General features: G+C 32.2%; 1 long non-coding RNA gene across 2 annotated transcripts; it reads right to left on the reverse strand.

Moving 5' to 3' along the window:
* Nucleotides 1–1,017: 1,017 nt before the first annotated feature.
* On the reverse strand, nucleotides 1,018–3,490 carry LOC140180866 (uncharacterized). 2 transcript variants are annotated; one of them, XR_011874924.1, is made up of 4 exons: nucleotides 2,651–3,490; nucleotides 2,421–2,539; nucleotides 1,864–1,992; nucleotides 1,018–1,570 (listed from the first exon to the last, which is right to left on the reverse strand). It is a non-coding gene; the product is annotated as an uncharacterized lncRNA (long non-coding RNA). The 2 variants fall into 2 exon arrangements; XR_011874923.1 differs by having other exon boundaries at nucleotides 2,421–3,477.
* Nucleotides 3,491–13,182: the final 9,692 nt, after the last annotated feature.

Here is a 13,182-nt window from a genome sequence, read left to right on the forward strand (position 1 = left end):
TTTGACAACGGCCGTGGTTTTTTCTCCAGTAATTGGAGTTTCCATGTTAAATTCTTGTGTTGTGATTGTGTCTATTTTATTTCTCTGTGAAAGGTATTTTCTCAAGGGGGAATGGTGCATTTTGCCCAACAGACCCAAACACAACACATAAAAAATTACTTTATTGCAACACTTTTTATGAGTTGTATTTTTTAATATATAAAGCAACACTTGTATAAATTTTTCTAAGTTACTTTTTCATATACCTAAAGCAACACTTGTATAAATTTTTCTGGTTATTTTTTTGTGTTACCTTTTTAGATATCTATAGCAACACTTATCTAAATTTATTTAAAATTGTCTTTTTCAAGGGATATATAGCACACTTTAATAAAATTTAACTATTTAAACTAAATTTAATAGATAGAAAAATAAAGATAAGCTAATATATTGCATATATATTAAATTAAAAAGTTGTTTCAAATTCAACTAAATAAATTCTAAAAACATATACAGTTGCCAATTCAAATAAAAATACACATAACTAAACAACAACAAAAAAACAGAATTTCTTATGAACTTTGACAAAAAAAAAAGTAAATGCCCAATTTTATCAGCTTCCGTTCTCTTCGTCAATTCTTCCATAATGCTATTGTTAGGGTTGATCTCTATATTCTTTTTGTTAGACATGTAGTCAGTCATGCCGTTGTCTCTCAAGGCCCAAGCTTTCATAATCCTCTCCATGTTTGCAGTCCAACCATACTCACCAGTGACCAAACAACAAGTAACGTATTAACCTAAAGTCCTAAACATCTTCGTATCATAAAATACCCTCTACAAAACCCCGAATCAAAGTAAATGTGCAAAAGCATCATAAAACAGCAAATTCAAGATAAGAAAATTCTTTACATTTTCCAGCATCATAAAATTTGAACATGTATTTATTTAAAATTTTATTTATCATCAATTTAGTAATTTTATTTTCAAAACTTAACAAGCTTTTAATTTATGACAAAAATATGAATAAAAACTGACTCGGACAAGAAAACCCAATACATAATCCCATTCAGATGACCCTTTTTAAAAAACACCATTGTCGTCAACAAATTGAAACATAAACAAATGGATAGCAATATAAAGAACATCTTATGAGCAACAAGAACAGGATCCACAGAATTCCAATAATGTTAAGAGTAGCATGGATAGTTCAATATATTACGTATGTACATGAAGATGGGAATTGCGAAAGCTATTTACGTTATGAGAAGCACTAACATTGTCTTTCTTAGTTCTTAAAATACAGCACTAACATAGATACATAGCAATAACAAGTGCACAAAATTAGCATTAGCATAATAAACAAAAAAGAAAAGTTCTAACATTCATTCATTCATGGTTATGCCGAGTGAGGTTCCACCAACTGACCTTCCTTTACAACTTTGCGATGATCCAACTCAACAGAATCGAGATTCAGATCTGGGAAAAGGTACCAAACTTGATCAACAGCATTCTGAAATGATACCTTTATCGATTTGTTCCATTTCTGAAGAAGAAATGTTCTACCACATCTTCATTCTAAGCCAATGTTAAGCTAATATACAAAGAAGGTATTTGTAAGGATAAATAGCATGAGACTTTGCAATACTTTTTTAAATTAAAAAATAAAAAAAATGAGACTTAATCATCCATTTAGTATTCAAATTATAAAATGGATTTTTTAAATCCAAACAATTTAATAGTAAATAACTAGCAACAAACCTATGGCTAGTTGAAACCAATGAACATGCCAATTAATCACCATGCCATGACTAAGAAACACCTCTAAAAAATTATCTTATAATTCAAAACACAGTTACACAAGTCCTATGTATAATTTGCACATACCTCAAAAATATTAGAATACCTTAGAAGGCTTAGCACCCCATAAAATCACTCACGGTCAAAATTGACGCAAGCCATAAGCTCCAGCGGCCAGAATTTCCAAGCTCCACTACATATTACATCAGCATCTCCCTACAAGACAACAATAATGATATATATGATATCAAATAGCACTGAAAAAAAAACTAAAGAAAAACACAGACACCCTAAATTAAAATTTTAATAGTGTCTCAAACTGCTCTTTTTGTTCCTTTTTTCTTGTTCTTTTTCCTTTAAGTTGAATTCTACTGAAAAGCAGTGAAAATTAAAACTTGAAATTCAACAAAATATCAATCAAGCCAGTCCAAACAAATTGAAATTCCAGATTCAAGAATCATAATAGCATGCTTAATTAGCTATGAACTAAGACAAATGCTGATAAGAAAATCCTAATTTTAATCTAAAGTAACCTAATCAGCCAAAATAAGTTTGACTAAATAAAATTATTAAGTAAAAATTAAAATCTAATTAAAATATAATGAATTAAATCAGAGAACAGTAAAATGAGTTTTTACAAAAACCTGAAAATTGAAGAACAAAACAAGAAGGCAGGGGTGATGAGGTTGCAGCTGAGGGGTGGTCATCGTGTTGCCAAAGCAATAGACCAGTTGAGGTGGTCGCCGTGATGCATCAAAGCTCGCTAGCGGAACAGAGGTGGCTACGGTTTTTACATCTCCGATTCGCAAATAGGAAGATGCAAGAAAAAAGAAGAGGGAGAAAGAGAAGAAGAGTAGGGAGAAGGGTTTCTCACCGGTGGAGGTTTGGCGCAGAACGAGGAGTGCACCGCGCTGTCGCCATCGAGAAGCCTGCATGGAGAAGAGCACCGCGCCGTCGCCGTGGAGGAGAGCACCGCGCTGTCACCGTTGAAGAGAGCACTGTGTGTCGAGCTGCTGTCGCCGTTAGCGTCGTCGATTATTGGAGCTGGTAATGGAGAACGAAGAGAAAGGGTTTGCGCGTGGGTGTATTATTGGCTTCCGTGGCTTGGTAATTTTAAGGCTTAGGACTCTTTCAATTTCAAATGAACTGAGAAACAAATGTTTTTTTTTCAAGTTATTTGATAGGAAAAATAATCGGTGGGAATATAATAAAAAGTTTCTTCTAAAATTTTTAGTTATAAAAAATGTTAGGCAATTTTTTATAAATGTTATTTATTCAATTTTTTTACAACCTTTATAAAATATTATATTTTTATTTAAAAATGTTGTCTTAAATTTTGTATAATGCAACATTTTCTAAGTGTTATTTTAGATATCAAAGACAACTATTTTAGTGGGTGGCCAAAAATTTTGTTATCTTTGTCATACTTAAAGGCAACTCGTTAAAAATGTTGTCTTTTCTATCTAAGACAACATTTGTTAACTGTTGCTTCGGATAAGGGTTATCTAAGGCAAAAATATTGTAGTAACCCTATTTTTTTTTATCAAAATCGAGCCAAATCACACCGCTAATACTAAAACATATACTTCATGACAAACAACGTAAAACACACTACCCCTCAATCATCTTTTTCAATAAAACGTTTGAGGCAGAACAAAACTAAACCATCGTATGTAATGCCATGCAAAAAGACATGTTAGGTTCGTGACTAGGTGTGTTTATGTTGGAGGTTTTTCCCCTTTTTAAAGGGTATAACTTGCCCCTTAAAATAATGTTGATGATTTAAAATTTGAAGGGGCGTTATTATCTCTAGAAAAGTATGGTGGTCAAAAAGGAGGGATTTCTTTAGAAAGAAAGTAGGTAGCGTTCTGTTTCTTTCTATATGCGCCATGCATGCTTTTGTTTTGAGCAATAATTGCATTTTATTTGTCATATGATAGTGTACGAATTCGCAAAATTGATATGCATGCATCCATCTTAATGTGCTATTCATTCGTGTCCAATTAAGTTTATAGCTAGCCAATTCTACTTTTAATGATAAAGCATTGCCATTATTGATATATTATACATTTTTTTTATTAATCACAACTTAGGTCGGTGATTTATTCAAGAAACTGACAAAAGCGTAAAGTTGAAGCAATTTTTTTAACGTGAGTTTAATTTTGATGTATTGAAAGTGTGAAATATTTTATACAAATTTATAATCATATTTATTTTTTTAGATAATTATTTATGCAATTAATATAAAAGATAGTTATTTTTATTGATGAAATATCATGTTATTGAATGTATATGTAAAATTATTTTATACTAATATTGTACTAAAATTAAATTCTTTTTTATATATAATAAATATGATGAACTTATTACACTCTCATTTTTAGGGATATTTTTTGTAAAGGCTCTAAATTAAAGCCATTTGATAAATATTTGAAAAAAAAAATATCTTTGAATGGTTTTTAATATATTTAATACATTCAAAAGTTAATACTTTTAATATCAATACTACTTGTGATAATTTTGATTTTTTTTAACAAGTGACTTTAAAAGATACTTATTAGGTAAACCATATCCTACTTTATTAATTATTAGAATTTTAATGTGATTTTACAAGAAATTCTTTATTACTAGCACAACAAATTATAATGGGCTGAAAACATTTACATCAATACCATATATCAAAATTTGATAGGAAGAAAAAGACTGAATAATGTTATTAATTTACAATAATCAGTACAATAAAAATCACTTTTAGCTAGTGACAGTAACATAATTATCATTATATGTCTTATTTAAGATATATTTTTGCGATAATTATATATTTGTCATTATTATTATATGTTATAATTTTAATTATATATTTTTTGCGGTCATTAAAAAGATTTTTACCAATAATTATATTTGCTAAAATCTTTTAGCGACAAAGCATAAAATGACTAATGTTAGCGGCTATTTTATTGCTATTAAAAGCAAGAAAAATGACTACTAAAAATAATTTTTTTTAGTAGTGAATTCTATAAAAATGTTTATTAAAAAAAATGCTTTTAATTTGGCCAATGATGGCATCATAATTTAAATAAACAAGAGATAATCCAATCGAAAATTGGAATGCTACATGTGCGAAAACTTAAGAGTTAGATTTTATTTAAAACTAGACCATATACTTTTTGATAACATGAGGTTACGTATTTTCTTGCTTGCATATTTGCTCCATTTTCTTTTTCCCTTAACAGAAATTGGAAAGAAGGAAACGTATCTTAATTTATGGCAAAGTTTTTCTTTGGAGTTGATGCGGATATCTAATTCAAACACGTTTTATAAATATATTTCTTTAGAAAAAAAATATTAAGTGATCTAATAATACTTTTTTTTAATCTTATATTTAAATCAACAGTAATTTCCTCTCTTTTTTATACACTAAAAGTGTTCATCGTATAATATTTTCTTTTCTTAAATTTCGATGGAAACTATATATTAGTATTCTCAATTCAAACTAATCATAAAATATTTTGTATGAGACATATTTTTTATATCGATTATATTTAAACTCATAAAGGCTACTCTAGTTATCAAAACGAATAAGATGTCATGTGTTAAAGGTTTTGAAAATTGAATTTGTCATTAAATTGACAGTTTTAAAAGTTTAAAGGTTCAAAAATTTAACCGAAGTTCAATCGAAATTGAACTCGATATAATACAATAATATGTTTATGTATAAAGTATATAATTTTTTTTAAAAAATAATTTTTTACATAATTTATTATTTTAAATTGATTAACCATTAAAAATTTACATTGATTCAATTGGTTAATGAATTTTTTAACTTATTTTTCAGTTTTTTTACTAATCTATAATTAAATGATTTTTATCTTAAATTAAATCGATCTCATAATTAATTTTTGATTAACTAAATCGAACTGATCGATTGAATTCAGTTCTTATAATTATGCATTATGTATTGGTGAAAACTTAGGTGAAGTCGGTTTTATGTGAAGTTGATATCTCAGAGTCGTTAAATAAAAATTTAGTCAAATCAGTCAAATTATCTAACGGCTCTCAAGTATCAACTTCACGTGAAATCGACTGTAACTAAGTTTTCACGTTATGTATTAGTTTTACCAACATGTTTCTAAATTCTAATGAAAGCTAAGGAATTGTGGTGTTGACTATGCATGCAAGTTACGTTAAATGATTTGACTCAGCTTCACTTTTTTGTGATAGATAAGGCAGCAGATTTGGTAAGCATATGGAAGAACGGACCTACAAATCAGCAACTAAGACACGCAACTTGGAAGTAATTTTTGCTTACTTGCAATTAATTAATTGATCAAAATTAAAGAGGTTGGATATGAAGACCAATCATCCACTTGTCCATAAGAGGAATGCCCAGACAAATATAAAGGGAATGCTTTTTGAATGCTTGCAAATTGTTAGAATAAGTTAATTAATAGAGACTTTATTTTTTGAAAAAAAAAAGCTAATTAAATATCATGTTTTTTAAAAAGATTATGCTAGGTAATTAATAATTTTTTTGAATAACATAAACAACGGATCTTAAAATTAATCCAATTTAAGTAAAATATACTACACTCTAAATTACTCACATAAATCTTAATATTAAAATAATTATCTGCACATCTAGTAAATTAAACATTCGAATACCTAGTAAATTAAACATTCAATATATCCATTATTCACATTGTTTAATATTTTCATTATCTATCTATATTTTTCCTTTCAAAAATTTAAATTTTGTTGGTCTCAGAAACAATTTTGGTCTCATAATTGTTAATCTAATACTGATGCCAATAATGTTTCCATGAAGCCATAACAATTAGCTTACATAGACATCTTTTAATTATAATTATAATTAATTTATTGTTTTGTTAAGGTCCAACTCCCAAATCAAATCTAAAGTAAGAATTGGTTCAAGATCGTTCATCTTGGGAGACATGCCAGCCCTTGGAACAAAATCTGGAACAAAATCTAGACCTTATTTCAGTGAGTTAAAACAATACGTATATAAATTTCGTCTAAGACATACTTTTTATATGAATCCTTATCTCTTATACTGTGGTCGTTAAAATCTTTTGGGTTTATAGGCACGAGATAATGAAATAGTAACATAAAGACATAAATTATGTTTTAGAGATGAGACAAAGATAAAGATATTATGTTTAAAAATATTAGATTAGTGTATTTTAATTTGTATCTTTTCTGATAAAAATAATATAGAGATACTAATAAAATTTTTTTTTTAATTTTTTTTATTATTTTTATTAATTTTTTATAATTATATTTGTTGAGTTAAGTATATAACTAATTTTAAATTGATCATAACAAACATTATTTTATTGAGTTAAATACCCAATTAGTTTTGATTGTGTTTGATTAGCATTACAGGCCAAGAAATAAAATAGCAGCAGTCCAAATAAATGAAACAAAGAAACAGAAGCTGCTATAGTGTACAAAATTTACAAGCAAAGCCCAAAAAAAATGTGACGAAGAAGTCATTTGGGTTGAATAGAAAGAAGCCAATCCAGGCCCAAGTTCCTCATCCAAGTTGAAGCCATCGTTCACTTTACGTGCTTCGGTCAAACTCAGAGAAAAAGAGAGAGAGAGAGCTTCATTCTTCTTGTTCATTTCACCAGAAAAGAAAGAAAGAGAAAGGTAAAACTCAAAAGGTAGTGTTTAATCACCCAAATCAAAGCAAGCTAACCTAAGTCAGAGGATAAAGGTGATTTATTTCCATTTGCATGCAATTTACTTTCTTTACTCCTTCTCTAAATTTCTGCAACTCCAATTTGGGATCATTAGAGAAAGTATTCTCTAATAATCACTGCTGTGAATCAAAGGCTAAAATTGTTTCTTGGAAACAAAGCACTTGCTCAAGGGTTCAGATTTGGGTTTACCATTGAAACATTTCTCTTTGCTGATCTGAGGTCTTCGGTCAAGCAAAAAGACCAGCTTTGAAATCCCTAATTTGGGGGTTAATTGAAGAAAGTGAAATGACAAGTCTGGAAAGCACACAGCTCGAAAAGTTTGTTTTGAAGACAAGGAGAGAGAACCAGAACTTGAGTTTGTTTTGAAGAGCTTCTCTGTGAAGAGTTCATCAACTTTGGACAATGTTTTCTAAGTTAAAGAAGCATTCTGCCAAGATGAAGAACTTAATCAGAGTTAGTTGAATCCGGTTCAACTTATAGCAACAGAGGTTGTTAATGCATCAATCTCCTTCATGTTTTATAGTTTGTATTTCATTTTTAATGTATATCTTTCTGTAATTTCTTAGAGAGGTAAAAGGCTAAAAAAGAAAATTCAAGAAAAAGTCTATGCGTGACAAAAGGCTGAGTGATACACTTGAGAGAAAAGCCTAGAGTGATTTCAGATTTTTTTAGGTTGTTTCATTTGTCTTGTATCTTGCACCTGTGAAGTGCCCCTTTTTAAGTTGGGTTATCACTTAGAGTGAAGAATTAAGTATTAGCATAACCAAGTCAAGTTAGATAAGAACTTGAGAAAGAAAGGATTGAGTGAATCCTAAGAAATTGGTGTATGTAATACTTTAACTATAGTGAAAATTTCACCACTGTTGTGGTGGAGACTGGATGTAGGTTGTATTACAGAAGGCAACTGAACCAGGATACATGCCTGTGTATCTTTCTTCTCTTTCTCTAAGTTCCGTTTTCTTATATTTATGAGACAAAATGGAATTGTCTCATAAAATTTTCGCTGCACAGTTCAAACAGATTTTATTTGAAAGTTTGATATTAAAGGTTTAATCCATTAAAGCAAAAGAAGGTCATAGATTCAACCTGCCCCTTCTCTAAGCCTTCTATAACCTTCAATTGGTATCAGGAGCCAAGGTCTCAAGAATCAAACTTCACCGCTCAAAGGAAAGGTCCAATGGCAAACAACTTGGGCACAACCACAATTGCCTACACTTTAACAGAAGGTTAGTCAAACAATAGGCCTCCCTTCTTCAACGGAAAGAACTATGCCTACTGGAAAGAAAGGATGTGAATCTTCATCCAATTTATTGACTACAACATATGGAAGATTGTCGTGAGCAACCCTAAGATTCCAACAAAGACAAGTGCTGATGGAGTGGTGACTCCAAAAGAGGAAACTAAATGGAATGATGATGACAAAAAGAAAGTGGAGCTGAACGCTAAAGCCATTAACCTTTTACACTATGCTATCAGCTTTGAGGAGTATCAAAAGGTGTCAAGATGCAAGACGGCCAAAGAAATCTAGGAGAAACTCCAAGTTACACACGAAGACACCAAACAAGTTAAAGAAACAAGGATTGATATGCTGCAAAAAGAGTATTAAATGTTCAATATGAAGGATGGAGAAAGTATTGATGAAATGTTTGAGAGATTCTCAATCATAATAAATAGCCTTGATGCTAGGGGTTTAACACACACAGAACAAACACTAGTGAGAAAAGTCTTTAGAAGCCTCACAAAAGAATGAAAAATAAAGGCCACTGTCCTAACCGAGAGTAACAACCTAACTCCCATAACATATGATGAGCTGAGAGGAAAACTTCTTGCCTATGAAATCACACACACAAACCAAGACTAAAAAAAAGGGGAATAGCCCTTAAGTCAAAAGTCGAATCAAAAGAGAGTGAGTCTAGTGATAGTTTTTCAGATGATGAACTTGTGTTTTTTGCTAGAAAGCTTAGAAGGCTAATGAGTAACAAAGGCAAGTACAAGGGCTCAAGCTTGAAGGAGTACAAGAAGAACATGAGCAAAGTAATTTGCCACAACTACAAGGAGGCTGGACATCTCAAATACAACTGTCCGAAAATCAAGAAGGAAGAAAAAGAAAAGAAAGAAAAGAAAAGAGTGCTCATGGAATCTTGGGAAGATCTTGAAAACGACTCGGATGAGGAAGAAGACTCCGAATGCGAAGCTCAAATATGCTTTATGGTTGGTGAAGATTAACTTGATGAGGTAAATTACTATGATCTGTCCATAGATGATTTACATGTTATCATAGATGATCTCATCCTAAACTCTAAAAAATTGCTGAACAAATATAATAAATGCAAATTTGAAAAAGAAATGTTGAAAGCTGAAAATGATTTTTTGAAAGAAAAGGTGAAGGAAACCGAATGTGCTTTGGATATTATTGAAGAAAATAGATTTCTGAAATCTAAACTTGAAAAACTAAAATGAAATCACATTATGGATCCTTCTCAAGAGCTTATTACTGAAAATGAAAGATTAAATGAAATGATTAAAAGATTAAATAGTGATTTAGCAAAATTTGCTCACAGTTCTAGCAACTTGGATAAATTACTTGCAAATCAAAGGCCATTATTTGAAAAATATGGTTTAGAATATGTGACAAAAGATGATGCAATTTTTGATAATTCTTTGACACAATTTATGGCCTCTTCTTCAAAAACAAAATCCATCATAAACAAATCTGGTCTGGGACGTGTCCCCTGTAAACCCCGCTAAATTAGTAAATAATTAGTCAATAAATTAAATTTTAATAAGGAAGATTAGAAATGAAAATCTTATATTAAAATAGGATAGAGCTCTTTAAAACGAGAATTTTGACACTAATTTCGAAGAATTTGGCCCAAGATTGGGCCGAACGGACCGAACCGGTTGAACCGGGCCCAAAGTGGGTCCAAGGCCCAACCAAACCCATCCGTTAAGTGAGAACACAACTTCCTCTTTCCCTTCTCTTCCTCATTCACGCTGGGAAACACTCAATAAAGAGGAAGAACACTTGAAGCCTTCCAAACCCTCATTCAAACACTCCCTTTGCTATAACTTCTTCATCCGAGCTCCAGCCGCTGCACCGTTTGTGGCTACGCGTCTAGCGTACCGAGCTCTACAATTCTATCGCATCAATTTCACAGGTAAGCTACAATCTCACCTCAGATTCTTTACCCCCTTTTGATTTTCGAAATTTGAGCCTTTATATTGAGATTTTGTCAAATTTGGTATTCTAAGTTCGATTTAGCTTGCAGAGCTTATCGGGCTTGAGTTGTTTTGTCTGTGGGTGCGGTACGGATCACTAACCTTAGCCAATTCTTGATTTTAGTATGTGAATTCTGAATTTTGAAGTATATATGTATGATATGTGTGAACTAGGTATATATATAAGTATTGGACTTGAATTGTGGATATTTGGAGGCTTGGTGGAGGATTGGTGCCAAGGTTTTGTTGAATTTGGACTAGTGGGGCTATGTGTGTCTTTGGTGTTTTGCATTGATCGATACGTGAAAAGTGGCTAAGGTATGGTTTAGGTTTCGCGCATTTAATATATAATGCTTTGTGAAAACTTAGGCTAGACGACCCTAGGATAAGTTGAAATGTAAAGGAATGTTTAATGCTTAGTATCCTTCTTGTTGAATTATACTATGAGTTATGTATTGGGTTGAGTAATTGTTGTGGATGATAATAATAGGATGTGAATTGATGAATTTATGATTATGGACTTGTTGAAAGGAATATATGAATGTCTTGGATAGGCGGATAACAAATTTGTTGATATATTTGCAAGGTTGATATATGATATTGTGGAGTTGAGTTATGATAGTCATGGGAGGATTATTGTGGTAATAGTAAGGTAATGTTATGTTGATTTTGGTGCATGAAACATAGGTTTGAACTGAATTTTTAAGGAAAATGAGGTTTTGAAGCTTTTGTGAAAGTTGATTTTTGGCCAAATTTTGGCAACTCATAACTTGGCTTCCGGACTCCCAAATGGTTTCAAATTAGTTTTGTATGAAAATTGGATCCATGAAGTTTACGCCATTTGAAGAATGGAGAAAAAATGATCTAAAACAAAAAATTTATGTACGTCGGAAGTTTGGTGTTTAAATTAGCAAAGTTGCAGATTTCAGACTTAACCAAAATTTTGATAAAATTCACGCCCACGCGTACACGTGGCCAACGCGTACGCGTGGCAGGGGTAATTGTACGCGAAACCTTCATACACATAGGGTAGCTACTGCCTCGCGTGTATGCGAGCGCGAGCAAGCCTATGCGTACGCGTAATGGGCTAAGTTTGCACGCCCACGCGTGCGCGTGGTCGACGCGTGACTTGAGGATTACACGTATGCAAGATCTTCATGCGCGACCATGCGCTACTGTCAGGCGCCTATGTGTACGTGTAGTTAGGGTATGCATACGCATCTTGGGCTAAACGCATACCCACGCGCACTCGTGGCCCTATTTTCTGCAAAAACTAGATTTTGAGTTTTTAAACTGAATTTCAAACTTCTAAACCTCTATTTTCCTGTTGTTAGTTCTAAACTTGGTTAGGAAGCTTAGTAATGAGGTGGAGTTAGTAAATTAAGGTAATTTGAGGGTGAAGTAATGGTCAAAATGATGAAATCATGTAAAAAGAAGATGAATGCATGAATGATTGAAGATGCTAAGGCTTGAATAATTGATTTCTGTAATTACTATGAAATGTATGAGGCTTACACTTTTAAATTATCTGAGATACGGGTTTCTTTGGGTGAAGTACCGTGGCTTGCCACCACATGTTCTAGGTTGAGACTCGATACTCTATTGACCCTGCGACATAAGATGTGACCAGGCACTATAAATTTCCGAGAAGGTTGACCCCCATTGAGCAATTTATAATATGAGAAAAAGTAATGCATAGACTCTTGGGGATGCGCGTCGGGAGACAGTCGAAAGGTTTAGCAAACCGGACTTGTCGGGTTGGCTTAATAACCGACTGATGAGACTCATCAGCCATAAGGACAGGCATGCACTATATGCATATTACATGAATTACTTTTTTGCGCAATAAATGAGTGTGCCTAAATGTATTTTCCATGCTAATTGTATAATTGTTATCTGCAGTACTTGTACCCTTCTTGTATTTGATTTTATCTGTTTAACTGTGCGTGGTATACCATTGGAGATGGAGGTTCGGAGGAAAGGCAGAAAGGAAATAGGACTAAGGTTAAGTTATGTTAGGTTTGGATATCTCTAGGAAGCCACCCCTTTTATGGTTTCTGTTTAATACTTTAAGGCTTTTTAATCTGAGTGTCGGCATTCTAAGATTGCCTCTGGCATTCCTAGGACCTTATATATTATATGTGTGGCACCTTTACCATGCTGAGAACCTCCGGTTCTCACCCCATACTGTATTGTTGTTTTCAGATGCAGGTCGAGAAGCTCCTCGCTAGGCGTCTGGACTTCTGAAGCGGAGTAGTCTCTGGGTTTATTTTGTTGTACAGCTATATATATATATATATATATATATGTACTTAGCTTTCTCTCCAAGAAACTTGTTTATTTTGTCCCTCCTAGAGGGTTGAGGAGAGTTAAGTTTTCAATTATGTACTTTGGGTTTTCGGGATATGTGTATATATGTAAACATTCTCCGGCCAGCCTTAGCTTCGCAGGCTGAGTTAGGAGT

Source organism: Arachis hypogaea, chromosome 17 (assembly GCF_003086295.3).
Source record: "Arachis hypogaea cultivar Tifrunner chromosome 17, arahy.Tifrunner.gnm2.J5K5, whole genome shotgun sequence".
In the NCBI taxonomy this organism is placed as follows: Eukaryota; Viridiplantae; Streptophyta; class Magnoliopsida; order Fabales; family Fabaceae; genus Arachis; species Arachis hypogaea.